The sequence below is a fragment of the Triplophysa rosa genome, linkage group LG2 (genome assembly GCF_024868665.1).
Source record: "Triplophysa rosa linkage group LG2, Trosa_1v2, whole genome shotgun sequence".
Taxonomy (NCBI): domain Eukaryota; kingdom Metazoa; phylum Chordata; class Actinopteri; order Cypriniformes; family Nemacheilidae; genus Triplophysa; species Triplophysa rosa.
Genome location: NC_079891.1, coordinates 29324244 through 29351913, shown reverse-complemented (window position 1 = coordinate 29351913; position 27670 = coordinate 29324244). Strand labels below are relative to the sequence as shown.

The 27670-nt window shown below is 41.6% G+C and overlaps 1 protein-coding gene across 4 annotated transcripts in view; it reads left to right on the top strand.

Annotated features, from left to right (window-relative positions):
- Positions 1-3697: 3697 nt before the first annotated feature.
- Positions 3698-27670, top strand: part of fam222aa (family with sequence similarity 222 member Aa) — a 50341-nt gene continuing 26368 nt past the window's right edge. The window contains exons 1-2 of one of the 4 annotated variants that reach the window (XM_057356474.1): positions 3698-3918; positions 4624-4678. The gene's annotated coding sequence lies outside the window, so the exon portion shown is untranslated. Of the gene's footprint in view, positions 4679-27670 lie in introns of all 4 variants that reach the window. The other 3 variants (XM_057356483.1, XM_057356465.1, XM_057356455.1) reach the window with 3 other exon arrangements.

Below are 27670 nucleotides of genomic sequence, written 5' to 3'. Positions count from 1 at the left end.
CATTACACACCGACTATACCTTGTGACTCCTGTCACACCCAGAGATCTCTCATGTTGTTGTCAGTTGCACTAATGCCCCGTTCTCTGTGTCAGAGTGCCTTTAGAAGAGCCAAGCATGATGCTGACACACGGCCTGGTGAAAAAAGCCTAAAAGGCCTGTTGTTGGCAGTTCTGTCCAAATCAGCTGTTGATTACAGAGAAAACTGGCAATTCACTGGTGGTTTCTGTCAAAATAGAACCACTCGGTGTCTGCAAGAGCCTTTTCTGTGTGAGGACAGAGATCTCGATGTCGTGATCTTTTGTTCGGATCACCGGCCGCCCAGGGCCAGCGGATCAGAGTCGTTTTGCATTTAAAAGGGGATTGAGCTGTAGAAGCATTTTAACTGCTTTACTTTTCCCAGGTGGCTGAATATCCCTTCACATTCGCAGGTAAAGAAAATCCAGGTTAAATTAGCTTTTGCACACAGGATGGTCTTATCTCATCAATATCCCTTTGTTATCTCCCCCAGATCACACCTGTTCTTTTGTTCTGCAATGGAAAGCAGGGGGAGTAAATCACCTTTAGCAGATTCCGCAGGTAAGCAGACCCGTCGGAGCCAGCGCGGGCCTTCACACCAAAAGGTTTAGTACTCACACAAAGCCAAAATCCTCCACAGCACATCTCTTCGGTCATAGTATCAGCAAACGCAATTTCATTGTGCCAATAAAACGCCCTATCTCCATTTTCCATCTAAAATGCTAACTTTGCCTATTGTAAAGTTTCACACTTACTCAACCTGAGCCTCAACCTTCTGCTCTCTTAAAAGGGTGTACGCTAAAAAGATGATAAAGTGACAGGAGGACTATTTAAATATTGGGAGATTAAGAGCACAATGGTGCCTTACATTGTGTCCTCCTAACCAGGTGCGATCCGACGTGTTTCCATCGCGAGGTAATTTGTCTGTCCACACTGAATTGCTCTTGTTATGTACATTAAAGCCAAGGCAACGTGTCTGGAAGGATGGGAATTGCATGACTGACATTGAAAATTGAAAAAATGATAGCTTGGGTCATTTGTAATTATGTAGTTTCTACTTGGATCAATACGATTTCTCGAGGTAAAATGTTTTTCTGTTTAAATTGTGTCACATAAAAGGGTGCATGTAACTGCTGATGTGTCACCGATCTTCATGGAAAATATACATCTCTCTTTAACCTTTACGGTTCTGCCTGAGGCCACAGAGCAGAAAAAGTCACCTGCGGTGGTTTGTGTGTGTGTGCGATACCTGTGACCCTAAACCTGACTCCCTATTTCTCAATCTCATCAGATCAAATCAGCAGGTTTTTTTCAGCCTGATATCTATTTGCCCTCACCCTCCTCTGTGCACTCCATCATCACATTGCCCTCTCGCTCTCAATCTCCCTCTCTCTCGCTCCCTCGTTCTCTTTCTGTGTCCTCTGACCACCTGACACCTTTTCAGATCCTCCCGTGTTGGCAGACAGCACACGTTTCACCTGGCAGCGGAATTCAGTGATCCAGCCCTATTGATGGCAGATAAATCAATGTTATCTCTTTTTCCCATGCCTCTGTTTCCATCGATTTCTCTCTGTTACCTTGGTGTTTGTGAAGAAGAACCTCGGTCAATTAAACTGCCTGACTTCACCCAAGGAACAAACTGAAATGCAAGGCTGAGGACTCTGGAAGAGACAGAACAAACGTTATTTAGAATAGAGAGAGATCAAGGAAATAAGAGAGTTGCTTCGGTTTAGATTGCATTCTGATTTCAATTGACAGTTTTATCAGAATGAACAATTTATCCAAAGCACTGATGACACATTTTGCCATTGTGCATCTCAGAAGCCGGTGAGTCACTTAAATGCTATTTACCGAACAACCTTCCTGTTTAGTAAAATCTCATCAATCACAGAGTGAAAACTTGTTAATACGCTTCACTCCTACTCATCTACTGATTTAAACACTAAACTGTAATTAAACACAAAAATCAATAATTAATTATAATTACAATTAAAAATTAAAATAATTATTCTGTACACTCTCAATCACAGTGAATGGTTTCATAACCACAAATAGCCTATTATTAGGGGAGACTGTAGCTAGTTGTCACATTTTATACTGAATAAGTGAATATTTTGTCTTTTGTGACAACTTGCCCCATGGTGTTTTGCCTCAAGAGGCAGGTTGTCATACTAGTACTGTATATGCTATTAAACAGTCTATTATAAGCTTTTTGGCAAAAGATAAAATATTAAAAGTTATAATGTATAATGTACAGTATTTTTATGACAAATAGCATTATAGTTGACCTTTGTCTAAATGTAGACCAATGCCACTCTGTTTTTATGACATAAACCCATCATTGTTATTTTAGCGTGAAACATGGAATTCACAAAATGTATTAATACAATTTTACATGGTTTGGAACCAACAAACCAAACCACTGCTAGAGAAAACTTTGTAATTGGCCTTTAAAAACCTTCCTTAGATATACTAACCCCGTTGATTCTGCAAATAATGAGGTGTAAAGGCAAATTTACAGTTTACATGAGCTGTTCCTCTTTGTCTTTAGGTTCTAATCTACCTCATATCAATTATAACATACTTTGATTATTCTTCATATTGTGCTCAAGACAGTGTGTGTTTATGCTTGGTTGATTTCAGATGTGAAAGGCATAGAAATGCATTAGTCAGAGCTGCAGTCTTCTGTCAGAATCTTTCCTCGGGCCATCAGGTCATTCTATAGTATCAAGCCTTCTATATAATTCTGTTCTTGTCAATGTCAAACTCACTGAAGCTTAAGGTGATTTCTGATGGATGGTAGTTTTAGAATAGAACAGAATAGAATAGAATAGAATAGAATGGCTTTCATGAATTGCTGCATTATTAATCCTAACCCGGTCTGTGTCTTGTGTTTCTTTCATTTCCACTAGCTGGTAACTATGCAATCTCATCTCGTTGAGAACAATTCGTCGGTAATCAATTGAGCTCCAGCTATGACATGGATGTGGGAGAACATCTTATCTGTTGATTCCATAAGCAGATGGCTCGACTAACATTCTGTACGTGTTTGCTCAAGTTTGATTAAAGTGGACGCAATTTGCAACAAAGATTGAATGCGAGCAGTCTGGCTGCATGAGGGCGCATAAAACTAATGAATTATTTATGCTCGAGACAAAACAAATGTGTCAAATGTCATATCACACTGGATAATTTCCCACTGGCTAAAAAGTGGCATTTAAAATGACCGTAGTTCTTGGGAAATGCTATATATTTGAGTATGTACACGTTGTTGTTGTTATTATTATTATGTGATTTTATCATGACATTAATTGTAGAATTGAATGAGTTGTACATTTTACAAGAGTATTATTTATGCCAATAAAGAGTTCCACCTTTATTTATTTTAACAGTAGTTACTGGTTGCTAAAGGCGAATATAAGCGAACCCGTGGTAATGCTATTCCCAGTCTCACAAGATCAACGTTCTGTCCCTTAGTATTTATAATTTTGCAAATAACAAACGTGCTTTCTAATATGACGTTTGGACGCTGACAGCGTCCCCGTGGTAACAACCCTCAATTACCCATGATTGGCCGACCCGTGGGAATATTTAAATCAACCCTGTGCGCTGATTGGCTGGTGGGCGGTCTGTGGAGCTGTGAGAGTCCGCACCGTTCCGGGTTATTGTCAGTCTCGGCAGCCCGGCGCAGGGGTGAGGCGCAGTGCCTGTGATCGTTTAACAGAGCCGCGGAATATAGACAATTTATTAACGTATGTTCGTTAATTCTTTCCTGACGTCATTGTGAACAACAACCGCAGCCATCGGAATGCTTCAGAGGAATAATTAAACGGACATCGGAGTTGAAATCGCGACTGAAGCTTTCCGAGTCAGGGGATGAAGAGAGCCGCTGGAAGTGAACGGTGATTTCTCTTCTCCTGGATTAAACGGCGTACATCCAATACCCGCACCTGCTCTACAATTAAAGGAATATCGCCTTAAACATAACAGGGGCTTTCCAGTATGTTCCGTGATGAAATATCATCATTGATTGTATACGCCAAAGTCTGTTCGCTGTTTGGATTTAAGGACATTCGCGAATCGCAGTTTATTTAATTGGCAAAGCACTTATTTATTTGTCGAATGCGTGTCAGCAGAATAAGCTGTCGCTTTTACTGGAGTTTGCAATTTCCTATTTAGCCTTACTCGGAGATTAATCCAGTAAGTACACGGGTAAAACATCCTGAACGACTGAATCATTTACGGTAGTTCAAAACGCAGTTAACGGAGCGCAGTTGACACGGCTTTTTTGGGGGGGAACAGCTCCTCACTTTGGTCCGCTAACGTCTTTAACAAGGACGCAGATCGGATTCATTAAAAAGACGATTTTTACAAGTTATTTTACAGCAAAGGAAAAATTCCCAGCGGTCCAGCAAAACAGGCTCTTTTTGGCTGACTTTTTTACGCGTGTGTAAAACACAGATAAAAGGAAATAGACTTTATAACAAATCTTCTAAATACCAGGGATTACACATTTTGGCTTCACCCGAGGACAGAATGAGATTTTGTTGATTTTATTTAATATTTAACCTCATTCTGCTTTTTACGTCGCTCCGTCGTTCCCACAGACTCGTCGGTACAAACCTGCATGGACATCTAGTCAGCACCACAGAGCGATTTATGGTAAAAAAAATACCTCCTTATTTATCTTATACTTATACATTTAATGTTCTTTCTCCTAATAATGCCTTTACTGGTTTTTAGTGTCCAGCTCTCATAATTAAATAGTCGTCATATCAGTAGTGTACAGTGGTTAATTACCGTCGTTACAGAAATGTAGCGCTACAACTATAGTTTCTGCACAAATAGCATAGTTTTGACAGTTATGAATTATTCCGGCATCTCTTATCTGTATACGGAGTTTTCTGTCTATATGTATGACAGTTTATTGCGAATACCTGAGTTTAAGAGTATTGGCTTAGGAGCAAATATGGTGGTCCATATTTGTAATTAGTATAAAATGCATAGATAAACGCGTTTTAAGCATTTTAATTTTAAAAAGTTCCAATTATGCAAAAACTGTGACAGCAACTAGAAGGTAACAGGGTCGCCTTTGACTAGAGTTTTAGAAATGATTAGCTTCATTTGAATAACGCTCTGCTTCTGTGGCCATATAATCTTGTGAAGTGACATCGGGTGGGTTTATAGTAGAACATACAACCTTTGTTTCAAGGTTTTACCTGCAATAAATAAAGGAAGTGCCGTAAAAATGGAGGTGTCGGCACTAAATGGCCCCAGGACGCGCTTTGATGTGCGCTATGGGTGTTTTAAAGAGTGCGACAGGATGAATGCTCTGAAAGCATAAAATCTGGTTACAGCATGATGCAGGCAGGAGAATCTGAATTAAAGGTGTGAAAGTTTTTTTCCAGCACCCTCTCATCCTAGTTTCGCCGCTGAGTGATGATTTGCTTTTGGTGTAGAAATGTAAATGCTGGTGTGGTGGCTTTGTGGTTGATCTGGTCTGGTAGGTAAAGGGCTGTAGATTCGAACCCCAGCAGGGGTAATCCAATGACTGTGTTTGTGTCCCTGGCCTGAGGCAAGGCGCTTAACCTGAGGTTGCTCAAGGGGACTGTCCCTGTTTTAAGGGTGGATTATAGCATGCAAATGGAAAAAAGGTTATTTGGTTAAATGTATGTGTGGTTGGTCGTCACAACATGCTTTTCATGTGGCGCTATTATCATCACACTCAAACGTGGGCTTTCGCCATGCATTGTTTGCAGTAGCAAGCATTTTCCAAGAACTGCCTTTTTGCATATCCCATCTCTTTGAAATCTAATCGGTACTCTTTCAGGGACACCGGATAAAGTACAGCCCAGGTTTTATTTGTCTGTGAACACAGGTCAGTTGGTCTAAACAAATTGTCTTTCCCAGAGACTTTAACCCATCAAATTGCAGAGTTTCTGAGATTAAAAGGATAGTTAGCAAAAGCGCTCATTCCCGAGATGTTACTGTGTTCCCAAGAATCAATGTTTGGTACACAACAGCTTTGGAAGAATTGAAGTGTTTAGGTGTGGGTTGTAACATACTTTTAAAACAAATGCGAGTAGTTTACCATTGCAGAATAAGCAGCCGTTTTAACGAAACCTACTGTAAAATGTGCATATCGATCGTCAGGTTAGACCGTAGTTAACGTTTCTCCCCATACATCACAATGTGAGTCTCACGGCCCCCCTGTCATTTCTCCGCTCTTCTGACTAATGCGATTGCCCCCTGCTCCACGGTGGACGTTCCACTCTGCAAGTCATCACTCTGGAGGCTTAGTGCTCTGGCTCTTAGCTTGGATCCAGCATGTGGCCTTCCTCAGGGCCTGGCAGCCTCATTACCCCAGCAGAGTCCCTCTCTCTGAGGGCTGTGACTCCCTCCACCCATGGAGACGGCACCTGTCAAGGAGTATGCTCACCACTCTATTGAATAAAACATTCGGTGATGTACGAGTAGAAAGGTTCACCTCCGGGGGCCAGAGTTGCCTCATTTCCTACTCCTGCTGCACATCCGTGACCCGCTGAGCAAATTGGCCCGGTATTAGCTCTGTGGCTCGATCTCACCTAAACAAATAGAGCTTCCAGCATAATGCTAATCTCGGCTGAGCCAAGCATGTGGGGGGGAGACGGGGAGATAGCTGGTGTGGAGATGGTATGGTCTAATATTTAGGTCACTGAATGGCGTTAAAGTCGATTCTCATTTTTCTTAGCTTATTAAATTTTTTCTCGTTGTCAGTTTCTTGTTTTTGTTGACTTTTTCACATTTATCTTAGTCACATTTGGAGAATTATTGGTTTCGGGTTTTCGGATGCGTTGAGCGGTGCAGTATAGCATAAGCGCAACAGAGGTAATTATGAACGGCTTTGCAACTGATGTCAAGATGTTTTGGAAGGATTCGGCCCTGAAAGCCACCCAAAAATGCAGTTTATTTTATCACCGTCAGCAAAACGCTTTCTCTGTACGGGGAAATGCAATTTGGGTGCAATTCAACCTCCACCGACTGTATTGAATGAGAAAGATCTTAGTGTGATTAAATCAAGAGTGAATTTCTGAAGTTAAGCTCACACCCGTTTAACCGTTTCTGCCCTCGCTGCAGATGTTGATGGATAGTTTAATTTTGGAAGGATATTATTAAAGAAGCACGCACTGTTCATTTGAATATAGAGATAAATGTGCAGATTGATTGATTGATTGATGGCCATGGGGTGAAATCACTCAACCGTTTTCTTATTAAAACTAGAGCAAGGAGATAGAGCGAGTTCTTCTTTTATGAATCTTGTTATATTGGTAAAACTTTAATTTCCTGCTTTTTATATGAATCTACTTTTTTCCTATAATATTCTAACCAGTGTTGTCCTTGTAAAGTTTTTTGGTCGTATAATTCAACCTAAAGCGTAACTAAAAAACAGCAGGATATTTCTCTGTGGAAATCAATAAAAGTGAGGGGAAAAACACCAGCTGACACACAAATGCTTTTTTCTATTCTTCAAGCGTAAATAAGCTTTTACAGTAACACGGCTTTCAAAGCGGCAGTTGACACATGGCCTAAAACAAGCATTCTTGCATTTCACCCCCTTTTCTTTTCCCGGGGGGCTTGTGGTGGGGTTAGTTGGATGGATGGGGCGGTACATGGTCCTTGAACTTATCTCTCTGGAGTGTCCAAACAGTGGGTCATTAGGAATCAACATCCCTCCCTCCCTCTTCCATAGCTCAGAGCAAAGTCTCTTTCTCATTCTAGTTTTGTCATATGACTGCATGAGTGTAATATGTTTGTTTGTTTACTCACTAAACGTTGTTGTATAATATTTATAGTATAATTTTTTTCAGTATTTTGTTTTGTTAATGCGTAGAGGTCATTGCCATACAAATGCTTGGTCACTCTGTGTTTGTCTTGTCTTGAGGTTCAGTTGAATTTTAACAGGTTAGAGGGGGGTGAGGCAAGACCTGATGCCGACCTTGTCCCAGATTCAGCTGTCGCCCATAGCATTGTTCAAAATGGCAGCTCTGATGTCCGCATGCCAGCGTGAAAAAAGTGTCTAAACTTGCTTGTTCCTTATGCCTTCACCACCAGAATTGTTCTCCTTCATCTTGTGCATTTTTGAAATCACTGGTACTTTGAAAAATGAATAGACCAATTTTCTGCAGCGAAATATAGAATAGAAAAGAGTGTCAAAAGAAAATGTCTTTGTTGGTTTTGAAAGTGCTGTGAATGGATTGTGAATGCTCCCGTGTCTTTGCTCTCCTACAGAGCTCCTTCTGCGAGTATTGGGCGCTAAGGCGGTGCCATTGTTCCGGAAGAGCTATTATATCTGTGCCCCTGGTAATCCGCAATTCCAATCCTCTCTCCCCCACTTCATTCCCCGAGCCATTCGTACAATGCTAATGTTCCCAACATCTGTTAACGTGCAACACCTGTGGTGGAGACTGTTTGATTTTCTTCTTTATGGCATTCCTTTCTCCCCTGTTGCTACATAAAAGGCTTAGCCTGCATCGCTTTCGTAGGTGATGTTGATTAAAAGTGTCAGGATGAAAATCCGAGCATGGAACGGGTGACGAGATGCGCTGGTCTAAATGGAATTTTAGGCTAATGCATCTTGTTGTTGTTTACTTGACCTTTGCTTCGCTGTGGTTTCAATTTCGCCAGCTTTACCCTTATCCAGATGAGACGGCGAGTCATGGTTTGATGATTTAGCCGTCCCATCTCCGACACCTCGGCAGCTTTAAGGAGACTATGATTACTCAACTTATTAGACGTCTGTGCTTTCTTTGCTGCTAAAATGTGAGCTGTTCATCTGGTTCGTTTGACCTTCCATGTCACAATAAAAGTGAGGCAGAGTGAGGATAGTTAAACCCAAGTCGTCTCTTTTGAGGTTCAGCCTCAAATGGTTCAAAGTCCCGTCAAACTCTCTCTGAGCATCTGAGGGAGCTGTTTTATCATCTCTTTAGAGTGAAAAAGATACCCGTGGACATGTTTGTCATTTTATGGTTCTGAGAACAGAAGAACGAGAGATTAAATAGTGTACGAATTCAGCTCAACGCTTCTGAGCCTTCAATAAGACATCCGCTCTGCCTCATAGCTAATCGTGCTAGCGAACAGGAATCTTATCAATGTCGCTGTCTCCGCGCAGACCGCGAGCTCATAGAGCTCCTTTGAAGGGCAAATTGTTCTTCCTTAAAAAACAAACGGCTGTGTAATCGGCCTCCTGGGCAGATTGATTTCCTGCTGGTGACAGTGGGGGATGCTGGGAAAGCGGCCCTGTACGTTTCTCCTGAAGGACTAAAAAGTTTACCAGTGCATCAATCATTGCGAATTATGGTGAGTGTGTTTTAAAGAACTTTTTCTGGGGAACTCATAGGGCGTCCTGTTCTTTCTTGTAAAAGGAACAGTTCAATTTCAATGAGTTACTGCTTCTTGTTTTCAGTTACCGAGTTAGCACTCGCTTCACTGTTGTTTCTCTGCCAGCATAATTCAGCGAAATGCTTTCAGGGCGCCTCTGTTTTGTGCTCTTGCAGATATCTTTGTTCTTTCCCCCATTTTTGCAACAAATTTGGGCAATATCCTCACTCGCATACCCTCCCGTGCTTCATTTCATCATTGTGTCGCCCTGTAATGAAACCGGCGTTGCAAACCAAGGCGTTTAGACTATATTTCTGACCAGCGCTTAAAGGGATAGTTTTCCACAAAATGAACATTTTTGGTTATTACTCTACCACACCAAACCTGTTTAACTTTTGTTAAACTGTGTGATTTCATTATTTATACAGCACTTTTTGTTCATTTTTGGCTCAACTGTTCTATTGTGGATAAACTGCTTGTTTGTGTTTCCTGTGCTGACTTTAACATTTGCACCATTTTGTTCACACAAGCGACGCATCTCTCATGGCTCCAGACCCTTAGCTTATCTTGGATCAGCCGGATCGACACGCTCCTGACGCCATGTCAACCATGTCATGATAAAGAACAGTGTTGCATGAGCATATGGCCCTCACTGATAGGTTGTGACACATGCAGAAGATATGGGCTTACTGCAGCGCGAAACAGTGGACCTGATGTTGTCACTGAGTGGAAAGTTCTCCTAATCCCCCTGGAGGGTAAAACAGTCTGGAAGTCAAATCTCAATTATCCCACTGTCAGTTGGTCGTCTTTACAAAAGTTTATCATCCCTATGTAGTGCTATTGAACGGGAGACGGAAGCATAGCCAAAGTTCTGTGAAAACTGATCTTATTGCTGCTGTGTATAAACATCCTTGAGTAGACGTATTTTCAACTCTATTTACTAGCGAGATTGTCTGGCAGAGGGAGTGACTAATATTGTTCTCCCACCACGCTCCTGGGCCTTATTTATTAACGTTGTAGTGGGCAGCCTTTAAAGTGGGGGTTGAAATTGCGTGCTCGCATTTCTGTTCCAGCGTATTAAGGCTATTAAAACATAGTGGGAGCCGTAGACTGTGACCTGTTTACAAATCCCCTTTAGTTTACTGCTAGGGAAAATGGGTTTTGTCATGCGGCGCGGTTCAAAGTTTAACACGTTTAATTGCACTTTTAACCACAGCTGAAAATAAAGTTAAAAGCAGCAGTTTATTTTCCTCTTTTCGCATTCAAAGGTGACAAAGTGGGTTGCGTAAATCAAGATGGTGACAATGAACGGTGTCGTTGCTTGCGACTTGAATAGCCCTCACACACACAGCTCTAAATGTGTTAGTGCAGGCTGTGTTTCCGTAGAAGCTGTTAGTCAACTCTTGTAGTGTTGCTGAAAGGTAATGAAATTTCCATCGACTGCAGGAAACAATGCACGTCCCGCCTTGCCCACGTGCGATTAGCAATCCCACATCTTGGCTGGCGACTTCACGCTGCGTCCTGGGAATGCAACGGGGTATAATAAACTCTGGAGATTTCTATCACGTTTTGCCAGGCACGGACGTGAGGGCGCCAATGTCGTTCATGGGTCTGAATGCAATGTTTCGCACCCAGACACCCTTTCTGTAAGTTTTGGATAGGAAAAATGCTCATTGGTCTTTTTTATTATCGTTAAGAAACGGTAGCGAACAGCCGAGCGTGCATGCCTATAATGTAACTCCATTTTTTTCCTGTTCAGCACACTGTAGGCTGAAGTTTCTTCCATCTTCGGCCAGTGTTATTGCTCTTGTCCAAAGGTTCTAAACCAACAGTGATATTAGACCCTCGGGCGTCTACTTTTCTGCATGCCTTCCTCCACTGGAGCACAGGACGAAAGCCGGACACACACACTTTTTCACCCAACCTTCCTGCTTTATTACCTCCTGCCTGCTGTTGGAATTACTTTCCTCCCTCGAGTGAGCCGGGCATAGGCGGCTTTATTGTGTTAACCTATTTGTGTGTCAAGAGCGATTGCGCCAGTCTTTATCACTGTTTGTATATGGAGGGGAGGGGGAGGTAGAGTTGGATGGACGGTCGGTCACATCGCACTCCTCTGGGGGATAATGACTAGTTGCCAAGCAATTTTTAGCCACCCCCCAGCCCTTCATCCATAGTAATCACTTTTGTCTCTCAGAGATGTCATGTATAATTATAAGTCCAGTCTCATGCTATGAAACCTGCCTAATCGTTTGTTTCATTGGGCGAATGAGAAGCCGGGTGTCCAAAGAGCGCCCTGTTTTTTAGGTTCTTCGGTTTGTCAGAGCTGATTTATAGAGATCTTTTATCATGTCTGTTTTTCTGTTTGTTTTCAGATACGCCCCTCTCTTTTCTATCATAACTTCGAGGAAAATGTGTTTGAGTTTTATGTGGGTAGTTGACAAATATAATACATGTGTATATGGTGTGACATAGCAAACATTTACAAAACTGTGTTTACTATACTATACTATACTGTAATATAAAATAATTATTTTATATATTAATGTTAATGTTTATAATCTAAAATAGCATAATAAAGATTTATCTGCATTGTTAGTATTTTTTTTATTTTTGCTTTCAAACCATTTATGATTTAGTTGTCAACTACCCATGTAGAGCTGTATAGCTTTTCCTGTGCCTTATTTGCTTTATAATGTTGATCATTTATGGCATGCATTCACTTAAAACCCTGAATGAACTTCCTCCCATGGACCTTTGGCCCTTAATATACCAACAACCCAGCGGTGATGAGGACATGTCATATGCATGCTCTTTGCTCATTGGCTTATTTGTTGTGTTTTTTGTGCACTCTTACTTTTATTAACATTTTGATTGAGGTGGTGGAATTGCTGACCCTCCACAGACTAATGAATTGCCTGCGCTGCTTAAGGGAAATGAAAGCTTTGGCAGATATGTTTGGCCCGAAGCCGAGTGTTTTATCTGTAGACGTCCCTTGCTGAGAACGTAGTCTAACCGAGCCTTTCAAACGAGCCTTTATTGTTTATAAAATCCCATGTTTGCTACGCAACCTCTTGTGTGCACGACTGCACGTGCATGTGTGTTTTTCTTACGTTACCATCTGCGTCTGACCCCAATTTACGCGTTGCCTTTTCCCGGCGAAAGTCATTGATGTTCTTTTAGCCCACGTCGAGTTTCAGGCGTAATTTGTGTGCGGCCAATTATCTCTCCGGCTTTGAAGACTTTCCTCGCTTCTGCAGGTTGGGATGAAAAATTAATTTTGAGCTTCCCCAGAGCCTCAAAGCCCAAATTAGATTCTGATTTAAAATCAAGGATGCCTTGCTTTTAATTTGACATTTCAGTTTTGATATTTTTTCTGGGCTTAATGCCTTAATTGGAGTTTGAAGCACTTCAGTGATGCCGAAAATAAATTCCTCTTTTGTTTTATGCTTGAAATGGTCATTTTTGCCTTTAACACACAACAATTCTGAGGGTATATGTTGTGTGTTCGGACCTATTTTAAGTTTAGATTGCAGTCTAGTTATGGTACTGGTTTACTGTGTTTTGTGGCACACGTTTGCTGACCTGTTATCCGTCTGTCTGGTGTTTATACAGGGTTGCATGCGCGAGTTATTTGTTATATTGACAGGTTAAAGAATATGGCTTAATTATTGATAAATAGAAGTATAAACTCTTTGACCGTTCATAGTTCAATGCTTTTTATCTCCAAACAATATTTCCGTTCCATTAAGAAACATGAGGTGACATACGTAGAGGCAGGGCTGGTTTGAAAGTAAGCCATCATCTTTTTTGATGCGTGTTTGTTGCTTAAGTAAATAAAAGCAGTGTCGCATCAAAGCAGCAGGACTTTTTTGGAAACCTGCAGGCGACGGATGTGATTTTGGATGGTTGGGATGTGTGCGAGTTCTCCTCATCCTGTCCCTCGCTTAAGCGGCTTCGCGTTGATTCTGTGGGATCCGTCTGCGAGACCGGCTGTGACAGCTCTCCTGTTCATGGAGTTAGAATTCAGACATGCTGAAAAGACAACACGCACATTCTAACCTCCCATGTGTGCCTCCTCTGGAACATCTGTCCAGCTGTCAGCCTGTCTCAGCCAATCAGATTGTGCTTTGGGCAGTAGCTGTGGAAGTGTAGTCAGTGTGTGTGTGTGTGTGTGTGTGTGTGTGTGTCTCTGGGGATATGAGAGTGTGTTGGAGCATTGCTCTGTGCTTTTACACCAAACATGCGTGCACACACTCCCTCAGTGCCTGTTTACCATTAATGTGCAGAGATGTGAAGAGCAGATGGCACCTCATTTTTCTCTCCTATGTTTCATATTTAATTCCATTTTTTAAATAATCCTGTCAATTTACATGGTTTTCGTAGCAAATTAAAGGGAGGGTTAAGAATTGTGTTAGTCGCAGAAACAACGAGGCAATAACTTTTTGTCTGACTGGCGAATAAACTGGTATCTTTTAATGATTCGAAATGAGTGGTAACGTGTAACTGAGGAAACATTTTGAGGCCATAAATAATGTAAATTTGACACAATCTATAAAGCGTTTTTGGACGCACGGTGACAAACCGCATCATTTAACTAAATGTTTGTTTTACTACCAAGATGCACACGTAAAATGGAGAGTGAATGCAAATGAATAGGCTTTTTAAACGTTGAAACAAAGTATTCGGTACATGCTGTATGTTACATTTGAATCTGACTTTTTTGTGTTACTTTCAGGTTTCTTTGTATTTAAGTAAAAATGTTTTGTGATATAATAATGGTAAGCAATTTAAGCTAAATTTACGTGTCAGTAAATCTGATTTTGAACCTCTTAACTGAATCGATGCTAATGCAATGCTAACGAATTGCACGTTCGCATTAACATTATTATGTTTTAGTCACCCAAAATATGCAGGTATGAAGTAATGTAGTTTAGACAAAATGTTAAATACTCTCTTGTTTGTAAGTTGATTTAGATAAAGAAGAAGTTGTATTAGATAACAGTGTCTGCTATAAGAAAAAATGTCAATTTAAAATCTTATTTGATCTTTTCTCAATGGACCCTATATTCTCCAAAAGGAACTTTTTCCTTTCAGTTATTTTTCTTCAGTTTTTAGATTTGGTTTTCTTCATCGGTCTATAAATGTAACATATTCTCTTGAGTTTATTAGCGTGTCTCTTTGTTGTTGTTTTTAACCTCTATCCCCTCATGATGCGACCTCTTCTTAACGTGTACTCTTGGCTGTTAGATCGTAACCCTATTTCTCAACTGCTTTTATAAGAGAGTCCATCCTTCATCAGTGCACAGGATGAAGCTTCAGATAGAGGAGGAGAATTCTATTTATGTCTGCCTGTAAACAAAGTCCCAGTGAGGGAGAACTAATGGCCTGGAACTGACGAGAGCCTGCAGGGATATCTCACTCTCCTTCTCCCCCCTCTCTCTCCCGCTCTCCTTGTCACCCTCTTTTCTCCTCTCCCTGTAGTCGTGGTGGTGTAGTAGATGAAGAATAGGGCTGAAAGGACCAATGTTGAAGCAGTCATTTTTCTGATATGAGTAGAAAAGCTTTCAGGTCTGTAAAAGAGCGAGAGAAAGAGAGACCAGAATCTGAGAGACCGCAGGGAAATTTCTCCTGGGAAGCGACTGTGCAGCGAGAACAGCTGTTCGAAATGTTTTCACTCTCATTCTCTTTCTCTTCATATGTCTCGCTTTCTCTGTCTTTTGCTTTTTAGCTTTTGGCCCCAAATTCATTACACATGAAACATTTAAGATAGACTTTTACATTTAGATGTTCGACCTGTGATTTGAAGGACGTTTGATCTTTGCAGCCCTCTTAAAATGTTTTTAAAGATTGACGGGGCGAATTGAATTTATTTTGACATGTGGGATCACAAGCTTAAAGAATACTTTTGATTGGTCCCACGTGAATTGATCAAACTTTAACGCATTGGTTTTTAATGGTGTAATTATCATCTTTATTTATGAATGACGTTTGATGGATGCTTCCTGCGCGGTGACAGCTGCTGGTTATTGGAGAGCGTTTGATTGATCCACACTGATGGAGCAGACAAGCCGTGAAACTTTTCCATTGAGCCTCGCAACGCCGGGCCCATTCTGTTCGCTCTCGCGTGCGAGTGACAGACTCGCGCTGCGTATTGAAACAGGAATTGTTAAGCAGACGTTCGGTGGTAACGCTTTGTGTAGTGATTGAAGGACAGAGATGCAGCCGTCTCTGCAAAACTTGAATTCTGTGAAAACGTGTCCCCTCCCATGCTCTTCACGCCGATGCGTTCGCTAACCCCGGTGACAAGCGAAATGCTGCCGTGGATGACTTTTCATTTTATCATTTAAATTCGCCCCATTGATGTCACCGGCTTTGATTGACAGGCTAACTTGAGAGAGTAGCGATAGCAATCAGTCCTCATCAGCTGTGTTTGTGACCGGGGACAATAGTTTTTTTCTCTTTCCGTTTTCGCACTTGTTTTTTTCTCCCGAGCCCCCCCCCCCCTTCTCTCCTGTCACAGAAAACTCAGACGATTGCATTTCTGTCACGACAGAGGGCTATTAATCTTTTAAATCCGAGCCAGACCTGAGCAGCATTGTGTTCAGGAATCCGAGACCGCTCTGCAGAGACCACTCTGAAACGGGCTCGGTCTCTTTGTAAACGGCGAAACCAAAGCTTTCTGAACAAACACAATATTAGAAATCTAATCTATCGGAGAGGGCGACATGCAGATGGCGAGCTGATTGTCAAATCAGGCAGTCCACTTTAACCCGATATCCCTCTGTTTCCTCGCTCTCATCTCTTCTGGTTTGTCTGTTCTGTTTGGTGTCGGCAGGTATATTTTTCTTGTCAGGAAATTTTCTTTTTAACCTCTATTTTATTAGTGGCAGGTCATGAGGGTGCCTCTGCTCTTTCGAAAGGTCATCATGCAGGGGTCACAGGTTTAGGCCAGGAGATATGGAACCGGCATGTTCGGGCACCCCTGGAGCGAATCTCGTGGGTTATTGGTCTCGCTCGAGGGCGAAACGGCAGTGGAAAAACAGGCACATTAAAATCAACATACCGCTTAGAGGCAAAAACATCTCATCTGTCCTGTGAGGAATGTGAACTAATAACCTTTCACTAACTGAGCTGTAACAACTACATTTAGACATATTTTATATATATATACATACACTGTCAAACCGTATTTTTTGTAGGTGGTTGCTAAGGAGCTGTTATGTGGTTGCTAGGGTATATTGAATAATTGCTAGGTGCTTGGTAGTTTTCTGAATGGTTGCTAAGTTGTTTTTATCAAGTCAAGAGCCCACCCACAAAATGTCCAATATTTAAAGCAGTTGATCAGTCAGATATCGCTTTCTCTTTTCTTGCCTTCAGCCTCAAATCCATTGCATATTAAACATTAAACGCACGCTGTTACATCATTTCCTCTAGTTTTGAAGGACTTTTGATCTTTGTGGCTCTCCTGCTTTTCAAGATCGAATTGAATGTTGTAGGGATGTAACGATTCACCGTGAGCCGGTTGAAAATCTGTTATAATGAGTGACGATTCAAATCGGTTGAGGTGTGAACTGAATCGCAATACATTTTTTGAACAGCAGGGGCCGCTATTTTCACTGCAAATCTAAACGTGGACATGCTGATATTTCTCAAATGCAAAAAAATCCAAGAAAAGCTCAGACAGTATTAGTTTGTTTATATTAAAGAGACTTTTTCTATTATTAATTTGTTATAAAATTGCAGTTTAGATTTGTTATTTGAAATAAAACATTATTTTATTATACAAAGAAACGTGAAGCATTTAAGAAATAATGCAAGGGAAGTTGTTCATTTCTAATTTGTTTCAACTCATTTTGTAAAAATAAATCGTGAATAAATCGCATCGTGAGATCAGAATCGTGACTCGCATCGCATCGTGAGCTGGGTGAATCGTTACATCCCTAGAATATTGATAAAAAGTCTGATCACTCGATAAGCTGCATATTTTGATGTTTCATGAAACAGAGTTTAACATACGTGTCATATATGAGCAATAGTACCGGCAATAGTGATGCTTGCCTTAGGAATTGGCTTTAATTATGTGGAGGAAACGTTCTTTTAACGTTCATTTTGTTGGGTTAAACAGCGGACTATTAAGAAATCAAACCTTTCGTGTAAGTTTCTAGAGCAAGGTCACAGATTCATTTTAGCGCACTTCAGCTTAAGCAACTCTCTGTTAATGAAACGTCGCCTTTTAGGAGGCTTAAAAAGTGTAAATATAGTGATTTGAGGAAAAACAGTGGTGCTTCTGATAAACAAGATTTTACGTTTTTTTATTTGTGTACCAGGGTTATTAATATTAGTTCAAACGTGCTTCTTTTAATTGGTCATTTGGCATTTAGCTGACCATTTTTATTTAGAGCGGCTTACGGTACAGTAATTGCAGGAGCGGTCCCCCCGCAGCGACACTAGGTCAAGCGTCTCATCGGATGGCAAAATGCTAATCGCTTCTCAGTAACTTTCCAGTTACAGCTCTACCTTGAATCGCTTTGTTTTGTCCCAATGTCCTCGCCTCCCCCGGCCCCCTTCTCCAAATTAGGGTGAGGTGGTCAGATCTCCACCTGAGGAAATTCGATCAGCAGGCAGAGAGGTCCAGATAGGGTCTGCTGGGTACAGTGAGACACAGCGTCATGCTACTCGATAGGGGTTTCTCCCACGGACTGCTCAGGGATGAAGCTCTATTGACTTTCTCCAGCGGGAAAGTTCTCCTGCGGTGTCTCCATTGGTTACCAGAGATTCGGTATATGAATTTTTCGGTGGTTTCTTTTAAAGGAAGCAACAAAAAGTAGAAAAAGAATTTAAATGAGCACAGCTAGACAGTCTATCAGTTACACTTTCTTGAACATCTACCGCTGAGAAGACATGAGCTTTGAAATTTAGTCAAAGACAACATGAGGCAATGTCGCAAAACTCATTTAGCTTCCATAATGTGATGTATTTTGTAGTGAACAAGAATATTGGGTGTGAATTATAGCTGGGTGGGACTTGATTTTATTTATTGGGATTAAATTGGGTTGTAAAACTCTGTTATTGTATTATATTGGTTATTTAAAAATACTATAATTTATGCCTATATATTTTTGTAGTAAATATACTTTTATATAAATGTAAAAGTAAGCTAGAAATTTCCATGCAGTTTCTTGCAAAACATTTTTAAACACATCCATAAACCCGGCCGACTGGACAAGTCATGGAAGAGTGGTGAAAATTCATTGGTCAAGAGCTGTGCGAACCTTCCTTTGGGTTACCGGTTTACATTTAATCATGATCTAATCTCCTTCCCGTTTTCTAACCAAACAATTTATTTATCTAAATATTTGTGAACTTTCCCAGCTTGGTGATAAAAGGAACTGTTTGTTTTGATGATCCTCTGCCTGTCAGTAACCGTATCATCTCTCCGGCAGTGTTTACTGTCCATTACGTCCGAGCAAACACAGACGCTGCTGATCTTGTGTGCTCTCCACACAACCTGTCTCCTCTATGTCTGGATCATAAAAGTGCATTCAAAGCTTTGAAATGCCTCCGCTCTCCCAAGCCCCAGACACTTGCTGCATAGCTCAGCTGTGTGCAAGCATTTCACCCCCCTCGCCCGCCCTCGTGGCCGCCCCGGTTCTGCTCCCCGTATTCATGCGTCTCTCTTGACTTCTCCAGCCCATTGTTTCCTCAGGGGATGGATTCAGCGAGTGGGGAGGGCGCAAGCCATCCGATCAATAGCCGCCCCATCTGTCGGGCCTGTAGTTGAGGGTGGAATTCAGCACCGTCTGTGGGGTCGCCAGATTCTGCCTGAATGGGGCTCAAGGGCTGGGGCGCTGGGGTGGGGCGGCGTCCCCCGCCAGCCTCTGCCTTTGTGCCGGCTCCCTCCCCAGCTCAGTGATTAGCTGGCTAGCATGTGTGTGTGTGGAGATGAGAGGCATCTATTGTGTCATTTCACAGGCTCCCGGGAGACAGGGTCACCTTGTCCCCCGTACAAACGGTGTCCTCTCTGGGTATTTTGGCCGTCTCTCTTATATGAGGGCCAGACACCCAGGCTCTGAGCACATCTATCTCTCATCTCGCCCTTTTGAGATTGCCCCTATTGAGAGAAAGTCTGGAACTGGGCTTTCAAAGTGGACATCTGAGATAGTTGCACAGTTGACATCATTCTTCCTGTGAGACACTGGAGAAGCGCTAGATCGGACTGGGCAGCTGAAATCTCCTTTTAGGACACTGAAGTCTGTGGGTAGTTGACAAAAAAAACATAAATGTGTCACCGTTGGTGAGACAGCAAAAATGTAGAAAAAAACGAACAATGAAGAAAAGTCTCTCTTATGCGGTTTTATATTATAAATATAATTATTAATCATATAAAAGAAATGATTAACAGTTTGTTTTCAATTGTTTTGCTATTGCACACCATAGGACACCATTCCAAATGAAGAGACCATTCCACACTTTGATTTAATCAGCATTTCTAGATGTATTGTGGCCAGTCCAGTCTCTGTTGAATTTCAACAAAATCAAACCTCAGAAGTGACAAAGTCATCCAACATCAATGTGAAAGACTTGACAGCATGACAAGACTGTGATCGAGTTAAAAAAAAAGAAATCACATTAAAAAAATCACACTTTTACTAAAAACAAATATTATTGTTGTGTTGCTTTAAAGTGAATCTGAATGTCTTAGTCGTAATTGAGGTCTAAAAAAATGTTTCTCCAGATTTCATTTTCTGCACAGGAATGCAAGTAGAAACAATATTTTTATTCGAAATTTGGGAGAAATATTGTTAGTAGTTCACAGAATGAAACTAAAATGCTAATTTTACATAAACACATACCTATAAATAGTAAATTCAGAAAAACTGAAAATAATTTTGACATGGTCTCGTTGAGTTTTTCCACGGCTGTATATGTTAGCGTCTACAGTGCGTGTATGTGTGTGTAGACTGTTGTGACAGCTGCTTTGCCTTGATCTGTGCACTATGAAGAGGATTGTGATCCTTGGGGAGGCTGCTCTGTACTGATATTCAAGAGCATTGGCTTCACATGAAGGACGGAAACAGTGGCCCCAACCTCTCTGGCTCAGGGACTCTCAGGTCAGCCTGTACCTTTTTTACGTCTCTCATGGCCACTGGTATATTTTTTCTTTTTTTCAGTACCAACATGAAAAGAGCTGCAAACCTAGCATCAAGTTGACAGAAAAACAACATGAATGCAAGGACAGCGTGTCAACAGGGTTATCTTTTGCTGTCTTATTAGCTCATTTCTTTCGATCTCCAACAGCTCGGGCTATTCTCTGTGGCTGTTAGCTACTGCTGCGGCATCCTGTCATGTAAATCTCCATTAACTTCGGTTCAGCCGTCAGAGGCCACACTGCTCCTAAATGAGCCCTTTATTACCTCGTATCTAATTGTGTGGCTCATCACAGCAACTAATCAAAGAGACCCGTATCCAGCAGCAAGGTTACGTGGCGCTAAACTCTAGAATGCCAGAAATGTTTCCAAGAATAGCTTGATGGCAACCTGTACTTTTTGTCGAGTCACTTTTATTTATATAGAGCTTTAAACGTGCAAAAAAAATGAAAATTTGTCAAATCAGTTATAAAACAGTTGTGTTATCATTTAGCTCAGTTTAGATTGAAATGACAAGGTTAGTTCACATAAAAATGAAAATTGTCAATTGATTCACGCTCATGTCCTTCCGAACCCATATGACTTCTGTTCTTCCGTTGAACACGAGGGGACATTAACAGAAATGTTAGCAACTGCCTCAGTCCCCATTCACTTTCATTGAATTTATAGCGTCAACACTGTTTTTGCAGAAAGCTACATTTTTCAGAAGAAATAAAGTCTTGCGGGTTTGGAACAGCATGCGGATGGCAACACGATTTTTGTTGTTGGGTAAACTAAGCACATTCCTTAAGCAAGGGCACTTTAAAGACAACACCCATCCATTACAGTGGTATTTCTAAATGAAACACTGTTTATTGGCAAATAATATAGGGAGGGAGACTAGATGATGAATTTTTATGCATCAAGTTTTGATTGGATTGTTCAAAACAGACTATTATATTATTGGTTAATGTTTTTTTCCTTCTCACGCAGTGTTACATCAGCAGAAAAGTAATTTCAGAGGTGGAGGAAGATATTACATCTTGATGAAAGATTATGAAAGCAAGCTTTTTTCCTCAGCTTCAATGCGCACTGTATTATGCATACCCTACTAGCCGCTTAAACCAGTCTATGGTGATTTTGCAACTCCATCTCCCAGTTTGTTTTAGTTGGTTGAGCTTGCTGGCCTGTTGGACTCCCGGACAACTAGCTGAGAAGTGCTCAAAACCATTTTACTACCAGCTTGATTGGCGGGGAGACCACCAAACCATCTGAGGCTGGATTAAACTGTTTTCCCAGCAGGGCACAAAGTCCATTCATTTAAAAAAGAGTTGTAATGCTCCTTTAAAGAGGTGAATACCTTAGAACTAATAGGATAGAATCTTTAGTCCTATAGCCGCTAAGGCTTTAGCTGGAGAAACGTTGGTTTTAAGGGATGGCGAAAGCAGTTGTGCTTTGCCAGCACGCTCCAGCATTGCACAGCTCCTCTTGGCGTTCCTGGAAGGAACTCTGGGTATAATTTTGCCTCTGTGAGATTGGGAACGAAAGAAAGAACCTTGGTGGTCACAGAGGGGTTGGTTTGCTCTTAATGGAGGCACTCAATGGCTATCTCTTCCAGCCAGCCCCAAGCTAATTTGAGACATGGAGGATTGGTGTTTGCTGTCTCTATGTGCTCTTCCCACCTAACATGCTTTTATCGCACCGTTTTAGCGGCCAAGGTTTGGTGGGGAGAGCGAGCGGGAGAGAGAGAAAGAGAGTGTAAAGGGACATCTGCCTTTTGTGTCTCCCGGGTTCTCCGCCATCTTCTCCTTTACTCTCAATTAAGAAGATTTAAACAGACAGTGTTTGTCTTAGTCCACACTAAAGAGGAAACATCAGCAGGTGTGTGTGTGTCTTTGTGTGTCCGAACAGACACGGCTGAAAGGCTTTCTCCGTCAGATGGGCTTCGTCGAGAGTAGCGACGGCTTTCAGCGCGGGGGAGAAAACTGCAGTGACAGCACAATGAATAAATTGAAAAAGGCTCGCGTAGTAAATTGTCTATCGCCGGTGACAAACGATCTGATAGGAGCGCGCGGGGGCCTCTGACGCCGCCGTCCCGGCAGAGCTGTGAATAACTGGCCTGACTGCGCGCTGCTTAGCACAACGGCCTCGCATGTTCGCTTAATAATTTATACACTGTGAAATATTTCCCCCCGAACAGATCCGCCAGCAGGACGGGGACGACCTCTGGGAACGTCACGGTAGTGCTAATTTGGGGGACTGTGACATGCAGAGGTTTCTCTCTTAGAATTTCCCCCCTCTTCCTTTGGAAATGGATGGCGTGTGAGACCTGAAAGTTTTGCCAGGGCTTATTTAGCATAGACAGCTCCACAAGATAGTGGAAGTCTGCCAAACACTGACACACCGTTTTTTGCTGACATAATGTTACTTTTATTTACGTTTATGTAGATACGCAAACCGTATTGGAGTAAATTCACATTACTCTACACTTATTCAGTTTGTGTTCTCGAGAAATCAAACCAAAATGACCAATTAAACCAAAAATCTGTTCATGTCAGGCGAGTTATATTTGGTGTCCTTCAGACCTTCAGCACTGATTTAACTTCTTGATGGGATTTAATGTCCACGTACAGTACATACTCTGTGTTTGCACTTATAGGGGCGGCTATAATTCCTCATGTGGCTTTTGCGTTCCCTGCCATGTTTTATTTCTTTAATAAACCAGGCGTTTTTTTTTTAAGTCCCGTTCGGGGCCTGCAACCAATTATGCAAACTATAAAAAATTTAAGAGGGACAGTCTTTTATAATTTAATCCTAAAGTAATAGATTCTGTTAAATATGCATGAGCTTGGCTTTATAGATGAAACTGGAATTAATGTCTATCAGAGGCCCGACCACGAAGGCAGAGGAAGACGTTGAGTGCAGAAGGGGGGCGTGCTGAGGGGAAACAGGAAAAGAGAAGGAGATGGGATATCTTATCATTATTCAAATAGGGAATGATTGCCATGGACAGAGGCAGACTGTCTATAACCAGACCAGACGACTGGTTTAATCATCGCAAATATTGAGCACATTTACTCTGGCTCGGCAAGATGAGAGGCTGAAAGCTGATCCGGCTGTCCCCTGGTTCGATTGTCTCCGTTTTTTTCTAGGAGGAAGGTTGTGTGGTTGAATGGAAGGGAGATGTGTTTTGGGCTCTGGTTTGTTTTTGGCAGGCCATGTGACAGCTTAATGAGGAAGTTAAGGAGCGTGCATCGGAAGGTCAGGGACTGCCGATCAGAGAGGGAGTCGTATATCCCCGCATAAAGTCTCCTCACCCGTATCCTGTACACTCAATCTGTCAATCTCTCGTCAGCTCCGCTTACCTCACCGGCAGGACACACATGGGGTTTCTACACAAACACGTCCCTTTTTTAGGTCTACTTTGTGTGTAAATGTAAATGTGTATTTATGGTGAATTTGAAGAATGATTCAAGGCAAAATGCTGATCAAGACCTCCACAAGCGATGTTTTTCTGTACCACACCTGTGAACCATCTTTCCACCCTGTTATTTCCCATGTAAACTGTAAACTGAGCTGCTTTGTAGTGGGTTTTCACGGTCCGATGGTTGCAGGCTAATTGCGTGTTGAGTTTTGCCCGGAGAAGGTCAGTCGCCGGTCCTTAACTTCCACACTGCCATTAATCCCACAGTGGCAGACAGACTCCACTCGGCGCTGCTCCCAGCGTAAACGCTTCGTTTTGAGGAGCACTGCAAGGAGAAATCAAGGAGTTTATGAAATATTAGATTATGTGGCTGCTGAAGTTTTGCCTTTGAGGTGGATGTGGTTTTCTTCTAAACTGAATTGAGGGTTCTGGCTGAGTGGTTGAGAAGAGAGGATGTTCTGTACACCAATTGCAGTGTCTTCTTGATGGCAATGAGATTAAACGAAGAACAGAGAGTTAAGTCTCACAGTAATCTCACATTTGACTCCTTTGGAGTGCTTTGTATTGTTACTGCATGTAAACATGTTTCCCTTTCTATTTCTCAAGACATAAGCAGAGACAAATAGCCAACGATTGACCATTTACTTTGTAAATACACATTTGCACAGAATTACGATGCATCAAGAATGTACAATGGATGTGAATGCTGTTTTCTGTTGACCCGAAACTTCAATTTAGCTGTGAAAAGGCAACCTCTGAGCAATAATATTTTTCCTCCGAATATGTGCAAGTGCATTTCAAATGTGAATCCAACCAGCGGAAAAGCTCAACTGTGATACGCAGGATTAAAAGAGGGCTGCAGGCGTGATTTAAGGATATCTAACCCCTTCAATACGGCCCGCGTATCTCAAACCCACGTTTAACCGCCGACCCAAAACCTTCTCTCACATTCTCCCGAAATACATATTAATAGATTAGAGAGATGAGGGGTTATGTGGATACATTCAGCAGTTAAAACGGAGGGTGAGCTTCGGTCACCCGGTCTGTTTTATTATTTTTTTTAAGTCAATGGCCACATCCTCTTTGCAATGTAATTTAATCAGAGACTGTGTGGCTGTGGGCAGCATCTGCGCTCAGAGTACAGAGAAAGAGAGAGAGTGCGCTTTTTTAACTAATCCTTAGATTTCTCCGCTCACCGAGCTACAGATCACTCTGCTGGATGAAGACAATTACCAGTCCGCTTTTTCATGCTAATGCAATCTCTAACTAGATCTCTACCTAAAAAATGTGGGGGAGAGAAAGCGAGAGACAGAGGGAGAGATGGAAAGGTTTTTTTTAGATTAACATTTAATTATGAACCGTTCCCCGTCAGGCAGGCGAAGAGGTCAGAAGAGGAGGGCAAGGCGCAGAAGTAAAAGGCCAGGCGGTAATTTAAGATGTGAACTCTGTCTAGGGACGTGCGTGTGCTCCACTCTGAAGAGAGAGAGCGAGAGAGAAGGTCAAAGGCCATGTCTCATCATAAGCCGGGTTTTGCATGAATGCGCCTGTTTTTGAGCGTTTGCACGGGAGATTTTAAGTCTGGTGTTTGTTTTGTGGTAGGATTTTATGACATCTTACTTCGAATAAACTCTGGTCTCTGCCTCATTAGATTCGGAATGCCGTGGCAGATTAATTTCCCAAGCCTCTCTTGACCTCGTGAGTCTCAAGCTGTCATGACCCGTGAGGCTGTCGCGCTCGCCTATCGGCGATGGAGACTACCAGAAAGCTACTAACAGCAAGGGTCTTTAACATTTTTCAGGCCATACAGAGATGGACTATGAACCCCTGTTACATTCCGTCGCTGTCGTTCCGAAACCTCGGATGTCCAGGGAAATGGAAAAAAACGCTTTCCTTTTTTAAATACTGTGTTGTGAAAGTTGGCAAGCACTTTTTATTGGTTAAATATTTGGAAAACCCAGTGACCAACATAAAGGGTGACTAATAACAATGATTTATGGCAGAAAACAAAATCATGAGCAGCGAGTAGGGTATAGTACCATTTGAGTATATTCACTTTCTACATCCATGTTTTTTTTTATGGCTTTGCAGCCTAAACATTATACTGTAAGCTTTTGTTGTATGTTTGTATGTTTTGAAGGAATCGTTCACCCAAAAATTGGTCCCCATTGAATTTCTATAGTAGGAATAAAAATGACCATGGTCAAGTCAACGGGCCCATTTTTGGGTGAACTATTCCTTTAAAAATTTGTCCTAATGCATTTTATTATGTGAGAGACATGCAATTCACTGAACGTTACATTCTTACCTATAACTTTAATTGAAGTTAATAAGTAACAAAAAACGTTTTAGTTTCAGAATTGTAATTGTAATTGTAATTTTCAGCCCCCACAGATATGCTGACTTTCTCTGGGAGATGTGGAAATCAGTTGCGTGCTGAAATTCTCTGCTTTGTATGTTGATTTGCAAGCCGTGCAAGTTTGTTTCCTTCAGGTACACCTCATGATAATAAGGAGATGATGACCACATGATCTCAGCAGTGTTGGACTGAGATGCCACACACACACACACACACATAGGGGAGTCTTATCTCAGTTAAAGTCAGTGGAAAGCAAATGGAGGATAAGGCTATTTTTGATGTACAGTATATTTGCATTCATCAAATTATAATGGTGTGTGTGATAGAAATGACGATCATTAGCCAAACTAGATTTGAACATTTTCTTAATGGCTTTCCTGTACAAAACTGCATGCCAGGCCATTGCTATGCGGTTGAGAAGTTATTCCATAGCCGTATTTATATGAGTCAACATCAGTTTGTCAGCTCAGTAATAGGATGCTATTATAGAGTCTTCGACTGGATTGTTATGTCTTTGCGCCATTAACCAAACAGCTATAATGGAGACAAGTAATAGTGCACTGTTTATGTGCATTTCTTTTATCCAGGCAGTGTTTGATCTATATAGCTCGCATTACAGTTTGTTTTGGTTTGTCGTTACTGGTTTTGTTACAGTCATTATAAAAGTGTTCTAGGTTACAGTCGAACCCAACTGCGTGTTATTTTGTGCTTGCAAAATGTATTTCTTCCAGTAATTGATTGTTTCTCACTCGATGGTAATGACTCATGGGATATTGAGGTCGGCAGGCCTGCAAGTGCATTCTGGGATACCGAGAGTGCACTGACACTGTACATAGTGTTTTGGCTTTTCTTTTGATTTTTCTATTGATTCGAGCTGTCGATGGTACATTAAGCTTTCAGTCGTTTTGGCTGACCGTCTGGTCGTGATTTAGGCGTTTACTTCTCGTTCCTCATTTTCTTAAATGACGGAGGCTCATCTTTCAGCCGTCATCCCCTTAGGCTGTGATCAAAAAGCACAACAAACAATGAACAAAATACGGCGAGAGAAGGCGCTTGAATATTCACACTAACAAATGAATGCCCTCTAGGGTTGGGGGTGTTGTGGGTAGAATGGACCATTGTTTTCATCTCGTGTTAATCCTAAATAGCGTCCCAGTGTTATGTGAATGAGATTAGATGGGTGACAGTTTGATGGTCGGCACTGTTCTTTTTTTAGTTTAGCTGTGCTTTTTTTAAAGGGTTGGTTATGGTTTAAACAGACACCCAGTGCTCTATGCCTGGCTTATGCAAGCGTTTTTTTTTCTCTCGGTTTATATAGAAATAAATGCATACAATGGACAGAATAACTCCTGATCGCTGCCATAGCTTTCAAGAACCCATATATTTATTGA